The sequence below is a fragment of the Anolis sagrei genome, chromosome 1, assembly GCF_037176765.1.
Source record: "Anolis sagrei isolate rAnoSag1 chromosome 1, rAnoSag1.mat, whole genome shotgun sequence".
Classification (NCBI taxonomy): Eukaryota; Metazoa; Chordata; class Lepidosauria; order Squamata; family Dactyloidae; genus Anolis; species Anolis sagrei.
Window position 1 is genome coordinate 75,854,713 of NC_090021.1, and position 16,216 is coordinate 75,870,928.

At 38.6% G+C, this 16,216-nt stretch overlaps 1 protein-coding gene across 2 annotated transcripts in view; it reads right to left on the bottom strand.

The window, feature by feature from the left end:
- Positions 1-16,216, bottom strand: part of UTRN (utrophin) — a 406,557-nt gene that overhangs the window by 150,667 nt on the left and 239,674 nt on the right. The window lies entirely within an intron of this gene.

The following is a 16,216-nucleotide window of genomic DNA, read 5'->3' on the forward strand; positions in this document are numbered from 1 at the left end:
GGGGTTGCCTTTGAAGACGGCTCGGAAGCTCCAATTAGTCCAACGGTCGGCAGCCATGATACTAACAGGAGTGGAGCGCAGGGAGCATACAACTCCTCTGCTGCACCAGCTCCACTGGCTGCCGATTTGCTACCGGGCTCAATTCAAAGTGCTGGCGTTGGCCTTTAAAGCCCTAAACGGTTCTGGCCCAACCTACCTATCCGAACGTATCTCAGCCTATCAGCCCACCAGGACCCTAAGATCTTCTGGGGAGGCCTTGCTCTCTATCCCGCCTGCTTCACAGGTGCGGCTGGCGGGGACGAGAGACAGGACCTTTTCTGTGGTGGCCCCTCGGCTCTGGAACGCCCTTCCCATGGAGGTAAGATCAGCCCCCTCGCTGATGGTATTCCGAAGAAGATTAAAAACCTGGATGTTCGAGCAGGCATTTGGTTAATTCGGTGCAATGAATGTTGTTGATTAAGGATTGGTAATACGGATGACGAAACTGGACCACAATTTTAGTTAGGAGATGTATTGGATTGTGATCTACGTGCCAATATTGTGTATTATGTTTTTTATGGTTTTAAATTGTATACTGTGGATTGTATATTTTGTTGTTGTAAACCGCGTTGAGTCGCCAGTTAGGCTGAGAAACTGCGGTATACAAGTATAGTAAATAAATAAATAAATAAATATATTATATTTATATATTATATACTATATAAATATATATTATATTAAACATAATATGTATATATTGGGCATGGGCAAATTTTTGAAGAACAATTTTAAGCAACATAAACATACCAACATGTCAGTGGAATACCCGAGGGACCATCCAGTGCAATACCCTTCTGCCATGCAGGAAAAGCACAATCCAAGCACCCCCAACGGATGGCCACCTAGCCTTTGTAACAATAATAATAATAATAATAATAATAATAATAATAATGATAGCAGAAATTCCAGGGGCTGTCCAGTTCAACTTCCTTCTGACATGCAATAAAAGCACACACAAAGCTTACTTGTCTGAATGTATCTCCCTCTATGTCCCACCTCGGAGCTTAAGATCTTCCGGGGAGGCCCTGCTCTCAATCCTGCCACCGTCGCAAGCACACTTAGCAGGGATGAGAGACAGGGCCTTCTCGCTGGTGCCCCCCCCCCACCCAGTGAAATTAAGTCAACTGCTTCCCTCCTTTCCTTTAGGGAAAAGTTGAAAACATGGCTATGGGACCAAAAAATTTGATAGCAGGCTGATAACAAAAATGATGACAATGTTATGGAAAGTGGACTATGGTCAGGCTTTGGACTAAGTCATTGGTCATAGAACTCAGATTTAGACATGGCCAACCAATTTAGTACTATTTTAAATAGATTTTAATTTAATTTAATGTTTTACTTCTTATGTAACTGTTGTTTTATTTGTTTGTATTTGGGGGGCATCAGATTGTCTGCTGTAAGCTGCCCTGAGTCCCCCTCCGGGGGTTGAGAGGAACGGGGTACAAATATTTGAAATGAATGAATAAATAAAGCACCCCAACTGGTGGGAGGATAATAGGGTTTTGGAAGCAAGCAAGAAAAGGGGGAAAGAATCTGGGCAGTGATGAAGGTGAGGGGGGAAGGATTTGAGCAGCAAAAGAGGCATGGAGGAGAAGCAGCAGGAAAGAGGAGGGAAAGCTTTGAGAGGGAGGAGGGGGAGGGAGAAGGAGGAAACCATGGAGCTCTTCGGTATGCTTCATGGAACCCCAAGGATTTTGCCAAACACACTTTGAACTGCTGCTGTACAGTGTATCTAAAAGCAGTCTGAAAGAATGCTTTTTTAAAAAAAATCACCTCTGGGAGTTTCTGAAAAGTCATGGGGTCACATGCAGCCCACAGGTCACACTTTCCCCACCCTTGACTTAAAGTACTTCTTTTTATACATATTAATATAGCTAATGCTTTAACCATTATATTCAGTTTTACCATATTTGACTGCCATATGAATATTCATACAAAACACTGGGACACTACTGGCTGAACAGGAGGGCACCAGATTTAGGTGAAAATAAAAGGAACAATGACTTTCCTAAGTATTAAATCAACTGACAGAACCAATTTAAGCTTGAGGACAGGGAACTATCAAATTTAAAAATTGCAAACTGCTGGTTGAAGGACAGGGTATAAATGTTTCCAAAATTAAATGAATAAATAAATAAATACATTAAATACATACTAACATAACAAATAAATACCTACTAATATATATGCTAACCATTATTATCTAACTATAAAAAGGATAGGAGTTATAGTAATTTCAAACCAGAACACACCCAAATGTGTGGGAGAGGATTCATCTTCATCTTAATCGTGACAGTTAATTACATACATTTACTGTAAGTTCTAAGACACCTCTGCTGACGTTAATAGAAGTAGAATAGTGGGGTAAATGTTTCTGGTGAAACACCTTTGATATAGCCAGGCGAAGTATCTGTTCACACAATATACCATTATATACAAATATACCAAGGCATAATATTGCCATCACATCACCCTTACTGAGATATCTGAATGGCTACTTAATAAGCCTAGTGACCTCAGTTTCTCTTGTTTTCATGTTTGTTTGGAATGACTAAGTAACTTAAACAATGCTGCTCCCCTACCAAGGTTTATATAGTCTAACAATAAACACAATATATAGATGTTGAGATTGAAAGAGGTTGATCCCAGTTACACAAATCTTTGCAGTTGTCAACAAGTTCTGTAGGATTTCACTCAGATGTTTTAAAAACTCTGGATGGCAATCTCTTTAGCAAAACATAGAAAAATGCAGGCAGAGATGGTCAAAAATTATGCTATAATTCATGAGAAAGGCAGGGGGAAGAAATAAGGACAGTGATAGTAAGAATACACAGAACTACATAGCCCTTCCTGTCCTCCTATCAGGCTGTCTCTACAGAGGGGAAGAAATAAGAAACCTGAGAGCAAGCCTGGGTCTATGATATTTATAGTGATCTAGAGAAGGGTACGAAAAATTCAGAATGTAGAGTATTTTCATCCCAAGTCTAGTTCATGCCTATGTAACCACAGAGCAACTACAACAATGGGTGTCTACACACCCATCCATACCAAAAAGCATCTAGTTTTTATAGTGATAAAGAAAAGCAGCACGTAAGAAAAAACAGACCTTACAAAGATTGAAGACATCAAACAGAGCAGCTCTAGTAAGCTAGCAATCTGTAGGTTTAAGCACTTCTGCAAACACATTTCAGCTAATCTTCTAGGGATGAAACTGGCTTAACCACCACAAGCAGTACCATACGAAAGCTTACATTCAAAAATGTTTTTGCTCAGTGGATTTTGCTATCAAGTTTATATAAAGGATGAAACAAGAATGTTCTAATGCAATGAATGCATTCCTCATTAATACAGCTTGAGTATTCCTCATTCAAAATGCTTGCAATCAGAAGTGTTTTGGATTTTTATGGAATTTGGAATACTTGCATTGGCATATGCATACATAATGAGATATCCTGGAAATGAAACTCAAGTCTAATCACAGAATTCATTTATGTTTCATATATATTTCATGCACATAACCTGCAAATAATTTTATACAGAATATTTCTAATATTTTGTGCTTGAGACAAACATGTCCTATCAGAAAGCAAAGTGGACAATTTTAGGTTTCAGAGTTCAGAATTCCAGACAAGGAATACTTAACCTGTACAACTACCGAACATACTTTTTAAAAAGAAGGATTTACTGGTATTTTCATTTCTGGGACATATATGTTTCAGCAGAAAATGCCATAGGAACAAAAATTATTCCAATAATTCATTTGTGATTTCAATGACTACTCTACATTCTTCAACAAATGGATCCTGAGTTTATTCAAAAGTTCTGGCAGGGGAGTGCAGCTATAACGTAACCTGAATTGAAGGATGGTACATCTCTCTGAGATGGTTATCCTCTTCCACCAAGCTCACAACTTCAAGAGGGATGATCATGGAACAGTGAGGAAAAGCAGACTTCAACCTACCCAGGCAGATGGTTTGAATCAACTCTGGGGATCAGCGGGGTGACAGATATCAAAGCCAGACACCCTCGGATATCGTTTATTACTATAATTTATATGTTTTTTTTATTTGACTCAATGTTTAGAAACTATTTATATATTTGGGAACTACAGGAGCTACAAGGGTGGTATTTCCAACCTAAGTAACAATTAGGAGGGGGGGGGGGCATCCAACATATGTATCAGAAATCGATCACTGTGTATTCAGTATCACCAACAAGGGTTTTTTTCCCCCTTTATAGTCTATATGATGTAGGTTCAGGTACCAATTATTTCACACCATCAAATTATACCACACAATCTACACATAAGAAGAATACATGTAACCTCCAGCTACAGACCTGATGACATGCTTTGAATACGTGCTATGTAATGAAAAGTGTTCACAGGTAACGGCCGTACCATTACAACAATTAGATTAATATTAGTCTACAACTATTTGTTGTTGTTTACTGCTGTCTAGCAGATTTGAAGTTAGGTCAACCCTATGAATGAGAGACCACCAATTTTCATAATAAACCTTACTCAGGTCTTGCAGATTTCAAAGCTGGGGTTGTCTTTACTGAATCCATTCACTTGTTACATAGTTTTCCTCTTTTCCTACTGCCGTTTATCTTACCAAGCAAGAATGTATTTTGATTGAGTGACATTTCTTCATGCTATGTACGAAATATGACAATCTCAGTTTAAAGTCTAGAAATAGTTCAGGCTTAATGTACTCTAAGATCTACGTCTGTTTAGCAGCCCATCTGTAGAATCCTTGTCCATCACCTCATTTTGAATGAATTGGTTTTCTTCCTGTTTACCTTTCACAACCATACACAGAATTTGGAAATATGACAGCATTAACAATCTTAAGTTGTAACTTTGGTAAAGACTGAATCATAAGGTTTAACTTGACCACTTCTGCTAGACACAGTTAACATAAGTATTGTATGAATATTCAGTCAGAATCCTCTGTATTTTATACAGGATAAGGCTTTGCAATCACTACACAGAAATGAATATAAAGCCCATAAAATTGCTACTCACCAGCATCAGCTCTCACGACATACGGGTACAATAATGGAATGCACACATTCAGTTTGAAATAGGGTAAGATAAGATACAGGCACATATATCTTATACAAATGACAAGAGCTCACAAAACGATATGAGTCTCCACTGAAAAGTATTTTTTATCAAGTACAAAGGTACAGCTCAGTCACAAAAAGAGAAAGCTCCAGAGAGTTAGAGAGTGCAAGCCAGTCCAGCAGAAACAATAAAACTGAAATTACTCAGGAAAAACAAACACATTCCATTGCCTCAAAAAAGAAAAAAAATCCCTAATTGACTCTGACATGACCTTACAACTCTGAAGTTGAATTAAAGAACAGAAATCAGCTTGTTGAGTTTTAAAAATATCTTTCATCTGAGTCTAGCTACTCAGTTTTGGTTTTAGTACATAAAAAAGTATGTCCAACCACAGAGACTGCCACTGAAACATTTTATTTGTATCGTCATTGTGATAAAACCACAGGCTGAATAGTGATGTGACCTCTTAAAGTCCACCTCAGAAAAAAATCTATTATTACCTCCATCTAAACACAAAAGGTGTAATCAGACTGGCTAAGGGTTTGTCTGCAATGTTTGAAAAGTCTTTCCAATTTTATATTGGGGTATAAAATGCACAATCCTGAGTAGCTGGTATCATAAGTCTCTGATCATATAAGGAACTGACAGAACATATTATGTGATAAACATATGAATTTCTAAAATAAAAAAAATAAAAAAACAGGAACAATATCTGGAATGTTCTGAATCAGTCTGGATGCATCCTAAAATTCATGGGATACAGAAAGGTTTGGGGTGAAAAAGGCATTTTCCTTCTCGGCCTCCCTTCCCTTTCATCAATCTATTGCACTTGCTCACAACATGGTGGGGTCCAGAGGACTGTGATAGATACTGTCTTCTCAAGAGTTCCTCATAGTTACTGAGGAGAAGTTTGGGACTTGTAAAGCTTATCTCGGCTATGAGGTGGTGTTTAAGAGTTTAAAGTTCATTTCCAAGTCTTGAAATGCTCAGTACTACCTATTTAGAACAACATCATTGTGATGATCATAAAAATAAAGATTTTGCTGGTGTGCTGTGCGGTTTGTGGGCTATATGGCTTTATTCTAGCAGCATTTTCTCCTGACGTTCTACCTGCATCTGTGGCTAGCATCTTTAGAAGGTGCCAGGTACAGATGCAGGTGAAATGTCAGGAGAAAATGCTTCTAGAACACGACCATACAACCCAGAAACCACACAGCACCCCAGTGGTTCGAGCCGTAAAACCCTTCAACAACACAAAGATGTTGCTACTGAAAATTAACTGTTTATCTAATGTGGTAGGAGAGGAGAGATTTCTCCTGCAAGTTGCAATACAGATGAACAAACCGGTACAATAGGTTGCCTTCCACATAAAGGGGAAAAAAGAAAAATATTATGTATGCCTAATGTTCATTCATATTACTTTCCTATCTTTCTGCCCTTTACAAACATTATACAACAATTACATAAATATTTGACACAGAATGGGAGAGCGAAGTGACAGGGGAATCTAGGGCTGATCCATATATTCCCCCTTCCTTCTCCTCATTATTATTAATATTATTATTATTTTGCACACTGTTTTGCTTTCAAAAATTAGCTTCCTCTGAGAGTGGTCAGCATATTGCCTTCATTCATTGACATTCTTAAATTAGAGGTCTGTTGCCTGCAGGCAGAGGTGCCTAATTAAAGTATTTTGTTATCGTGACAATTTTGTCACCTTGCCATTGACACCATCTGGATTTGCCTGAGAGCAGTTGAAAAACTTACTCATCCTGTGATGGAAGAAAGCATTTGCAACTAAGCACCAGGTAACTCTTTAAAAAGTTGAAATTTATGATGAAGAACCTGTGCCAAATATCATCCACTCACACAAAAAAGATAATGAGCTTTCATATGCCGGATGTTGATAACAACAACAACAACATTATTTGTATCCCACCCTATCTCCCTGTGGGGACTCAGGGCCGTTTCCAACACAACAAGCAAACATTCAATGCCTATAAAATGAAAATAATAAAAATTTAAACAAATAACAATACTAAACATTATATACTAAATTAAAATAAGCAACATGAGGAAGAACTTCCTGACTGTGAGAGCCGTTCAGCAGTGGAACTCTCTGCCCCGGAGCGTGGTGGAGGCTCCTTCTTTGGAAGCTTTTAAACAGAGGCTGGATGGACATCTGTCAGGGGAGATTTAAATGCAATATTCCTGCTTCTTGGCAGGGGGTTGGACTGGATGACCCATGAGGTCTCTTCCAACTCTTTGATTCTATGATTCTAATTATATTAAATAATAAGCATTAAAAGCCAGACGAGGTAGAGGGCTATATCAGTGATGTGATGGACTACATCTCTGAACATAACTGCTAACAGTTACCGTCCTTTATTTCACAGTTCAAAGTGGCATCTAAGAAAGAAATCACTTTCAGGATCCAGTATGGATCCCAAGGAGGTGGGCAAATGTGTATATCTGTGTGATGAACAAGTCCTGTAAAAACACGAGGATGCTCTTTTTAGAAGCATATAAAAACACGTTTCCTTGCCAAACTCTGCTGAAGCATCTGAGATAAGAGATCAGAACTTTGAAGTTCAGAATCATGTCTGGCATCATCTATCTCATGTATGTTCTGCTTTACTCTTCTAAAAATAAATGCTTTAGAATTTCTACAGAAAAAGCATGATTTCATTTTGATTGAAATCATGCACACTCACAGTATTTTCATGGGATCACTGGTCCCATGAGATAAGAGGGTAGGGAAGAATATCAGTGACTTTCAAGAAAGTTGTGTGAACATTGTAGTTTGATAAGACACACTCACAGTTTAGCAAAGAAGGCTAAAGAACTTTGAAAACCACACCTCCCATGATTCTATTAAATTGAGCTATGACAGTTAAAGTTGTGTCAAACTGCCTAATTTTACAGTATAGATAAACCCCTAGAGCAGGGGTTCCCAAACTTCTCCAGTCTCAGGAGGCACCAAGAAATGTTTAGTGTTGAGTTCTGTCTATGTTCTGTGAGGCATATTGCACACAATACGTATATGGAAGTATGAATAATAAGGTATATATAACGTGTATATATTAATATAGGAAATAATAGTAAAAAAAGAACTGGAGACAATATTACCAGTGTGTTGTCGAAGGTTTTCATGGCCGGAATCACTGGGTTGTTGTAGGGTTTTTCAGGCTATATGGCCATGTTTTAGAGGCATTCTCTCCTGACGTTTTGCCTGCATTGATGGCAAGCATCCTCAGAGGTAGTGAGGTCACTACCTCACTACCTCTGAGGATGCTTGCCATAGATGCAGGTGAAACGTCAGGAGAGACTGCCTCTAGAACATGGCCATACAGCCCGAAAAACCCCTACAACAACCCAATATTACCAGTATTCATTATTTAAATCCTCAAAATTAAGATATTTGAAAAATGATACAATGTTGCATGGGCACCCAAAGTTAATGTGAACTCTTTGCCTGCAGAGTCTGTCAGGGTTTAGTGGAGATTCCCTGAAATCTCCCTCCTCACCATGTCTTCTTTTAATGCATGGAGCACCCTCCTTATTATTGTTCCACTGGCTAATGAAGCTCCGGCTCAGTTTTCTTTCAACCCTTCTCTCTCTTCTGCCTTTCAAACATTCACTGCCTGACTCTGTGATTTCTGCTGGCAATTTTTGAGCTTGGAGTACTTGGCTTTTCTGCTTTTGTGCAGCAACCTGCTCCTGCCAACCAATCCACTCCGAGGGACAGCCCTAGGACAGCTGCCCATTGGATGTGCCATCTGTTCGGCAGCCTGAATCACTGAGATGGGGAATGGGGAAGTGGGGGGGGGGGGGAAGAAGCATTGCAGTGGTGCACACACCAGCCAGGGAAGAAGGAGGAGGAGGAAAACAACTCAGCAGCACCTGATACAGAGCCCCTCACAATCACTTGTGGAACCCTAAGTGCTCCATGGAGCACACTTTGAGAGCCCCTGTTCTACAATAACAGGAGAAGGAAAGTCTGTTTCACTTCTATTTTGTGAACTGATAGAAGACTGAAAAAATATCAAAAATTGGCCATAAGAGTAAATGTACACATTATCATTCAATTGACAATTTTGTTATTCCTCTAAATAGTAAAAAAAAGCAATTGTTGTTGTTCATTTGATGTTATAATCTGTAGCCTGCCACACGAACCTTTAATGCTACAAGAAAGAAAAAAATATATATACAAAAAATATCCTTAGACTTTTCTCTAATTTTAACAAATCCTGCATGCTTTTTGTCAGTTTTGTTTTCATCTCTCTTCTGTGCATGAATGCTGACTGCTTCATTAACACCTTAAATCCTATTAAGGTACTTTCACATCACCAGCTTCCTAGATTATCAGCTTTCAGGAGAACAGCTGTACAGCTGTTACCAATTGTTCCAAGGAGTCCAGGCATCTCTTCTCAAGGATAATGTTTTATTACTGAGATAATACTTTTCATAGCAATGGATGACCTCTTTTTCCTAGAAGAAGACACATTTCTCCTGAAAATGATACACATGCTGTTATTTCAACTGCTAGATGGAATGGTGCCGGTGTAATTTTCACAGGCATCTGTGCCTCTGCTGTCAAGCTCCTCCATCACCACTCAATAGTACCCCATCATTTTTGTTTGTCCATTGAAAGATATCTAATTTTTCCTAATACTCAAGTATATTACACAATGATAGTAATACGGCATCACTTAAGTGCAATCTTAAATTATTTTTTAAATGTATCACCAAAATACAACAGATTTCCATAGAATGCAGCCATTGTAGTTAAAAATGTACTGCCCCAAAATTAATGAGAATGATCTTTTTTTTTTTTTTGCACAGTATGGATGGCACAAAAAATGAAAGTGGGGGGTTGATGCAGGTGGAGGGGGAACCCAAGCATGCAGTTTGACCTTCTTCAGTTGAGTCCACAGCTTTGTAACAAACTGCATAGTAGTTTTTGTGTCTTGTCACAAGTGAAAATGCAGAGGAGTCTAGAGCAACATACTTCAGCTTCAAGAACTGAGGATAATACGGCTCATTGTGTGAATGCTCTTCTAAACACTTCCCCAACACTGTATAGACCTGACTTGGCTTCCTGTGATCTCTTTCCTCATGCTCAAAACTCACCTCACAGGACATCAGTTTGGGACAGTTAAAATTTTCGGACAACTGCAACTTTGAACAACATCTCAAATGAAAAACTCCCTCCCCTGCCTTAAAGAGTGTCCAAAATGCTGAATCCCTGTACAGACAAGCCCCAAGTTATGAACAAAATAGGTTCTGTAGGTTTGTCCTTATGTTGAATTTGTATGTAAGTTAGAACAGGTAATTTTTAAAGTGTAACTCCAGATAGAGAGACAGACAGACAGACAGACAGATGATAGAGAGAGAGAGAGAGAGAGACAGTGCTTTGGATAGCATAGAGAAGGGTTAACATCTCTGTGGTGTTTGTTTTGCTGTTTGTGCCCCTGTTCTGAAGATTTCACCGGACTTTCTATCCCTGTGATAATTGGATTTTAAAAAAATGTGGCTTGTTTGGAAACAAGGATTGGCGAAAAAGTTTCATTTAAGACACCTTTTCCCCATGATAACTCTTTTAAGAGTGATTTCTCTTTGAGGGGGGGGGGGTGGTAGATTTCTCTCACTTCATGTTGTTTCATCCCAGTTCTTAACTATGAATCATTTATAAGTTGGATGTTTGTAACTCGGGGACTGTGTTTATTCAATCACAAGGAGTCAAATTTCAAAGGAATTAATTGCAATTGCATGCATGTTCAAGAACAAAATCCCAACAACAGAAGAATAGTTAGATAAAGTGATGGAAATTATGGACATGGACAAATTAACATTCTTAATGAAAAAACATTCAGGGAGACCAATAATACCCACCGACTAGTGACTCTTCAAGGAATACATAGAAAGAAATGAAGAAAGAACCAATTTACCCAAACAGAATTAAGAACTCAACAAAATATTGGTCCTGAAAATAGAATGATGAAGAGGGGACAGAATATGAAAGACTGATTAAAAGAAGAACAATAATACACAACGCAAAGATGAAGAATGGAAGACGAAATTTTCCCCCTTTTTTACTCTCCCTCTTCCTTCTTTCTTTTCTTTTCTTTTATTTATTTATTTATTTACAGCTTTTATATTCTGCCCTTCTCACCCCGCAGGGGACTCAGGGCGGATTACAGTGTACTCATATAAGGCAAACATTCAATGCCAATTTTTGACATACATATACTGACATACACAGAGGCTATTTCACCAGGGGAGCTGTCGCTTTCATCGTCCATCTGCGACGCTGATGAAGCACTTCTGCATTCCTCACATGCTTCCCCGCTGGAATGCTTTGCTGGAGTCTTCTTTATGGCCTCATAAATCTGTTAATTTAGCCTCCCCACACTTTAAGGTGGTACCTTATTTTCCTACTTGACAGATGCAACTGTCTTTTGGGTTGCAAAGTCTTTTGGGTTGCATTTCTCCTTCTTTCCCCACACCATCCTATTCTACATCACTTTTCCCCTTATTTAACTATTTATTTTATTCATTTATCAAAAATTTCAATACGTTTTTAAAAAGAACAAAATTCATTCTCACTACTTTTGGGACAGACTATGTATGACTGTGTAGTGTGAAAGAGTCCAATGATTTTGGAGACAAAATGATGCAGCTAAAAAGGAAATTTGGAAACCTCCGGTTATAGCACTGGTTAAAGTGAAAAGGGATACACACAGAAATGGTAAAGTGAACATGGCGAGGAGAAAATTTCATCCTGCATATTAACACTTTGAGAACAATTGCGGAAACTCTACACTATAAGACCACTGAATGAATAAAGAAAGTACGGAGAGAATGACTGAATTAATCTATTGCTATTTTTAAAAAACCTTTCATTTTCTACAAGTCTAATGACAACTTCCACTTTATCTCCAAATGAAGCAAAAGTAAGCTGTTTGCAGACACTACCTTACACATTAAAAAGGTATCAACTTTTTTACAACACAGATGTGAGCATATTACATATGAATGCATTTATGAAACATACAATACTACATGGACAAGCTTTTGATTTTTATACATATATGTAAAACATTTTTGTGCTTAATGGCTTATGCGCATATCTGATTTAACTTATTGACTGATGGCCTCGTAGAGTCCTTGTGGACAAGTTAAACATGAGCCAACAATGTGACGCAGCAGATAAAAAAGCCAATGGGATTTTGGCCTGCATAAATAGGAGTATAGTGTCCAGGGTAGACATGCTACCCCTCTATCAGACCACACCTTGATCAGACCACACCTGGAATACTGTGTCCAATTCTGGGCTCCTCAATTTAAGGGAGATGTTGACAAGCTGGAATCTGTCCAGAGGAGGGCAACTAAAATGATCAAAGATCTGGAGAACAAGTCCTATGAGGAGCAGCTTAAAGAGTTGGGCATGTTTAGCCTGCAGAAGAGAAGGCTGAGAGGAGACATGAAGGCCATGTATAAATATGTGAGGTGAAGTCATAGAGAGGAGGGTGCAGGCTTGTTTTCTGCTGTCCTGAAGACTAGAACGTGAAACAATGGCTTCAAACTAAACTACAGGAAAGGAGATTCCATCTGAACATTAGGAAGAACTTCCTAATTGTGAGAGCTGTTCAGTCATGGAATTCTCTGCCTTGGAGTATGGTGGAGGCTCCTTCTTTGGAGGCTTTTAAACAGAAGCTGGATGGCATCTGTCAGGGGTGCTTTGAATGTGATTTTCCTGCTTCTTGGCAGGGGATTGGACTGGATGACCCATGAGGTCTTTTTCAACTCTATTTTTCTATGATTCTATTACTTTTGAATGTTATTATGAGGACATTTACCACTGAATTTATAAACACACTTTACTGATATAATTCATACTTGACTACTCTTAAATATCACATGTTCCAATGCAATACTTAAAGATCTGATAACAAAATTCTCTTCAATTGAGACAGCTTGTCAAAATGTGTATCTCACAGAAAGTAAGTAGGCTCACTGTATCAAGAAGAGATGGCAATGATCTAAGAAAGTAGTGTTAACCAGAAACACAATATACAGTCCATTTTAAATATTACTTTACCTATACTTTTGGAGCAATTTCATCCCAGAGTGCAGCGCTCTGAAGACCTTGCCCCAATTAAAACCAACTGTATTTCAAGTTGCTAAAGTAATGTTGTTAAACTGTCCTGTTTCTTCAGGGGAGATGGAAAGGGGTTTTTTTTTAAGCACCATCTGTATTAGGTAGAATGCTGTGGACATCTTGCTGGCACTTACCAAGTTTCTAGAAAATGAGCAAATGGACAAGAATAAACACAGCTGCACTGCAGTTTCTTTCCAAAGGTTCTTAAAATAGCAGAGTCCTTTCTCTGCCTTCTCTTCATCTAGCTTTCTATGCCTCAGTGGCACTGAAGTAAACTTAGACAATCCAAAGAAAGAAAGAAAGAAAGAAAGAAAGAAAGAAAGAAAGAAAGAAAGAAAGAAAATGGGTTTATTATATTATCATCCTTCAGTCTTGGTACTTCTATTTATTCTTCTCTTCCTGAACCTCAATGTATTTTCTGTCACCTTATTTCATCTATGTCACACCATACAGCAAGTCTGTCTCCGAAGGAAAGTATAGTTCATACTGCTTTTCAGGAACTGAGGAAAAATGTTTTGTCAGAGGCCGCAAGCCATGTTTCTTAAGTATCTAAAAAGTGTCTCTGAATCTACAAACCGAAACCTGTACACTGTAATACATGGCTATGTTTAAACCACCCATAATACAGACAAAAATAGTGCTTCAGTCAAAACATTATCAACATCTAAGACTCCTACTCTTTGATTCACCGCAAATAATTTCCATTTCACAGCTGAAATTATTCATATTCTTACCTAGTTTGATGGCATGACTTTGAAAAAAGCTGAATATGGATGCAAGAAAGACATCATCTCGTCCAACAGTTCACAAATAAAAACTGGAACACGTGTAGCCAAGCAGCATCTATGCGAGGTCAAGATGCAAATGAAGGCAGCACACAAACTAAAAGGGATTGCAACCGTAGGTGTTTCTCTATAATGGGAAGGGTAACATTCTGCCCTCTCCTCATTCTCCTGCTGAACTGAGGGTAAACTACTCTTACAGTCTGAACTCATTTTGCAACAACTGAAGTAAGCTGAGGACTAAGCAGGAGGAAGGAAGGGGAGGAGAAATATTTTTAAAGTAGGTACAACAGTGGACAGAGGAGGATTGATTTTACCAAATTGGGACAATTGGAGACTGAAATGTTGCATCAAGTACATTAGAAGTTGCGCAGCCACCAATTATTCTCGGAATTTTTTCACTCTCTGGATATCAAATCTCCCAACTCCAGCTTACTATTTGGATTTCTGGTGGTTGTCTCTCTGAGGGCAAATACTATTCTTACTGCTTTTAAGGAAATATTTTTAGAAGACCATTTAAGAAGCCAAGTGGATTATTGTCGAGTTGCCTGGTAGCTAATGGTCCTACATTCTTCTTTATTCCTTTTCTCGCTAAACATGTCTTTACAAACATTGCAGCTTTTGCTCATAGTGGAGTCACATCAATTCCCAAATATGCTGTCACATTTCTACACTATGTAAAGACATGATGATGAGGACAGAAGATATTCCAAGAGTTTAAATGCCTTTCATGACCTGTCAATTTTCTACCTTTTGGACTCTGGGCAAAACTCAAGAGATTTTTTTGGATATATTGTGTAATATATGTTTTCTTATGAACCGGCATGATGTAACGCATCGGACTTTGACTCTGGAGATCAGGATTTGAATCCCCGCTTAGGCATGGAAACACATTGGATAACTCTGGGGATGTCACACTTTGAGCCTCGGAAGAAAGTAAAGCTAAACCCCTTCTGAACAAATTGCCAAGCAAACCCTGTAATGGCTTTACCTTAGAGTTTTCATAAATAGTAAATGACTTGAAGGCATACAGTAACAACACCTTATAAGAGTTTTCTTTTCACACTTATTTTATCTTAAAGAATCAGTTATTAACAATGTACAGTTTTCATTTCATTATATAAGCATAATATTCCAGGTCTGCATTTTGTGTGTTGCATTGATTCTTGGATTTATGCAATCTCTTTAATGTTTCTTTGTAGATTATCCCCTCAGTCCAGGAAATTCTTAACATCCTATAATCATTCCAGACTTCAAATGGCACATTTTTTGAATTTCAACCATGAAACAGAGACCAGACATAAGAAAATGGATCTAAAGGGCCATTTCCTGACCTATTCGTTTATTTATTTATTTTCTAGAACCTTCTCTAAGAGCCTGTAAACAAAATCACTGTTATGGGGAATTAATCTGTAAGGAAGTATCTCTTGGATGATACTTCCTTACAGGAAGTATCACCCAAGTGAGAACTGTCCCTGAGCCAGGTGTCACTCCCTTTGATCACCTCCAAGGACATACTTGGTCAAGCACCATAGATCCCAAGGGCCACCCAAAGTTCTTTGGATGCACCTCTTGGTTGATCTTAATTGGAAGACCAACCTGAGGAAGCTCCCTCTCAAATCTGAGTTTTTTAAAGAATGAGGTAGGTTTCCCCTAACATCAAGTCTAGTCGTGTCCAACTCTAGGGGTGGTGCTCATCTCCATTTCTAAGCTGAAGAGCTGGCATTGTCCATAGACACCTCCTTGGTCTTGTGGCTGGCATGATTGCATGGAGCACCATTACCTTCCTGCTGTAGCAGTATCTATTGATCTACTCACACTTGAATGTTTTCAAACTGTTATTTTGGCAGAAGCTGGGGCTAACAGTGAGAGCTCACCCCACTCCCTGGATTCGAACCACCAACCTTTTGGTCAGCAAGTTCAGAAGCTCAGCAGTTTAATCCACTACGCCATCAGGTGGCATAGAATAAGAATGAGAAGAACCTTCATTCCAGCCACAAAGGCTGATATCCTCAAAAAATATAGAAACTGTTATGGCAGTCCACCCTTCACTCCTAGAAGTGGGATGGCATGGTGCCTATCAGGATTATTTAACCTTTACTATGCCTTGACAATTTATTTAAATGGCTCCACCCTAAGCCAATTACCAAACCCAACTGA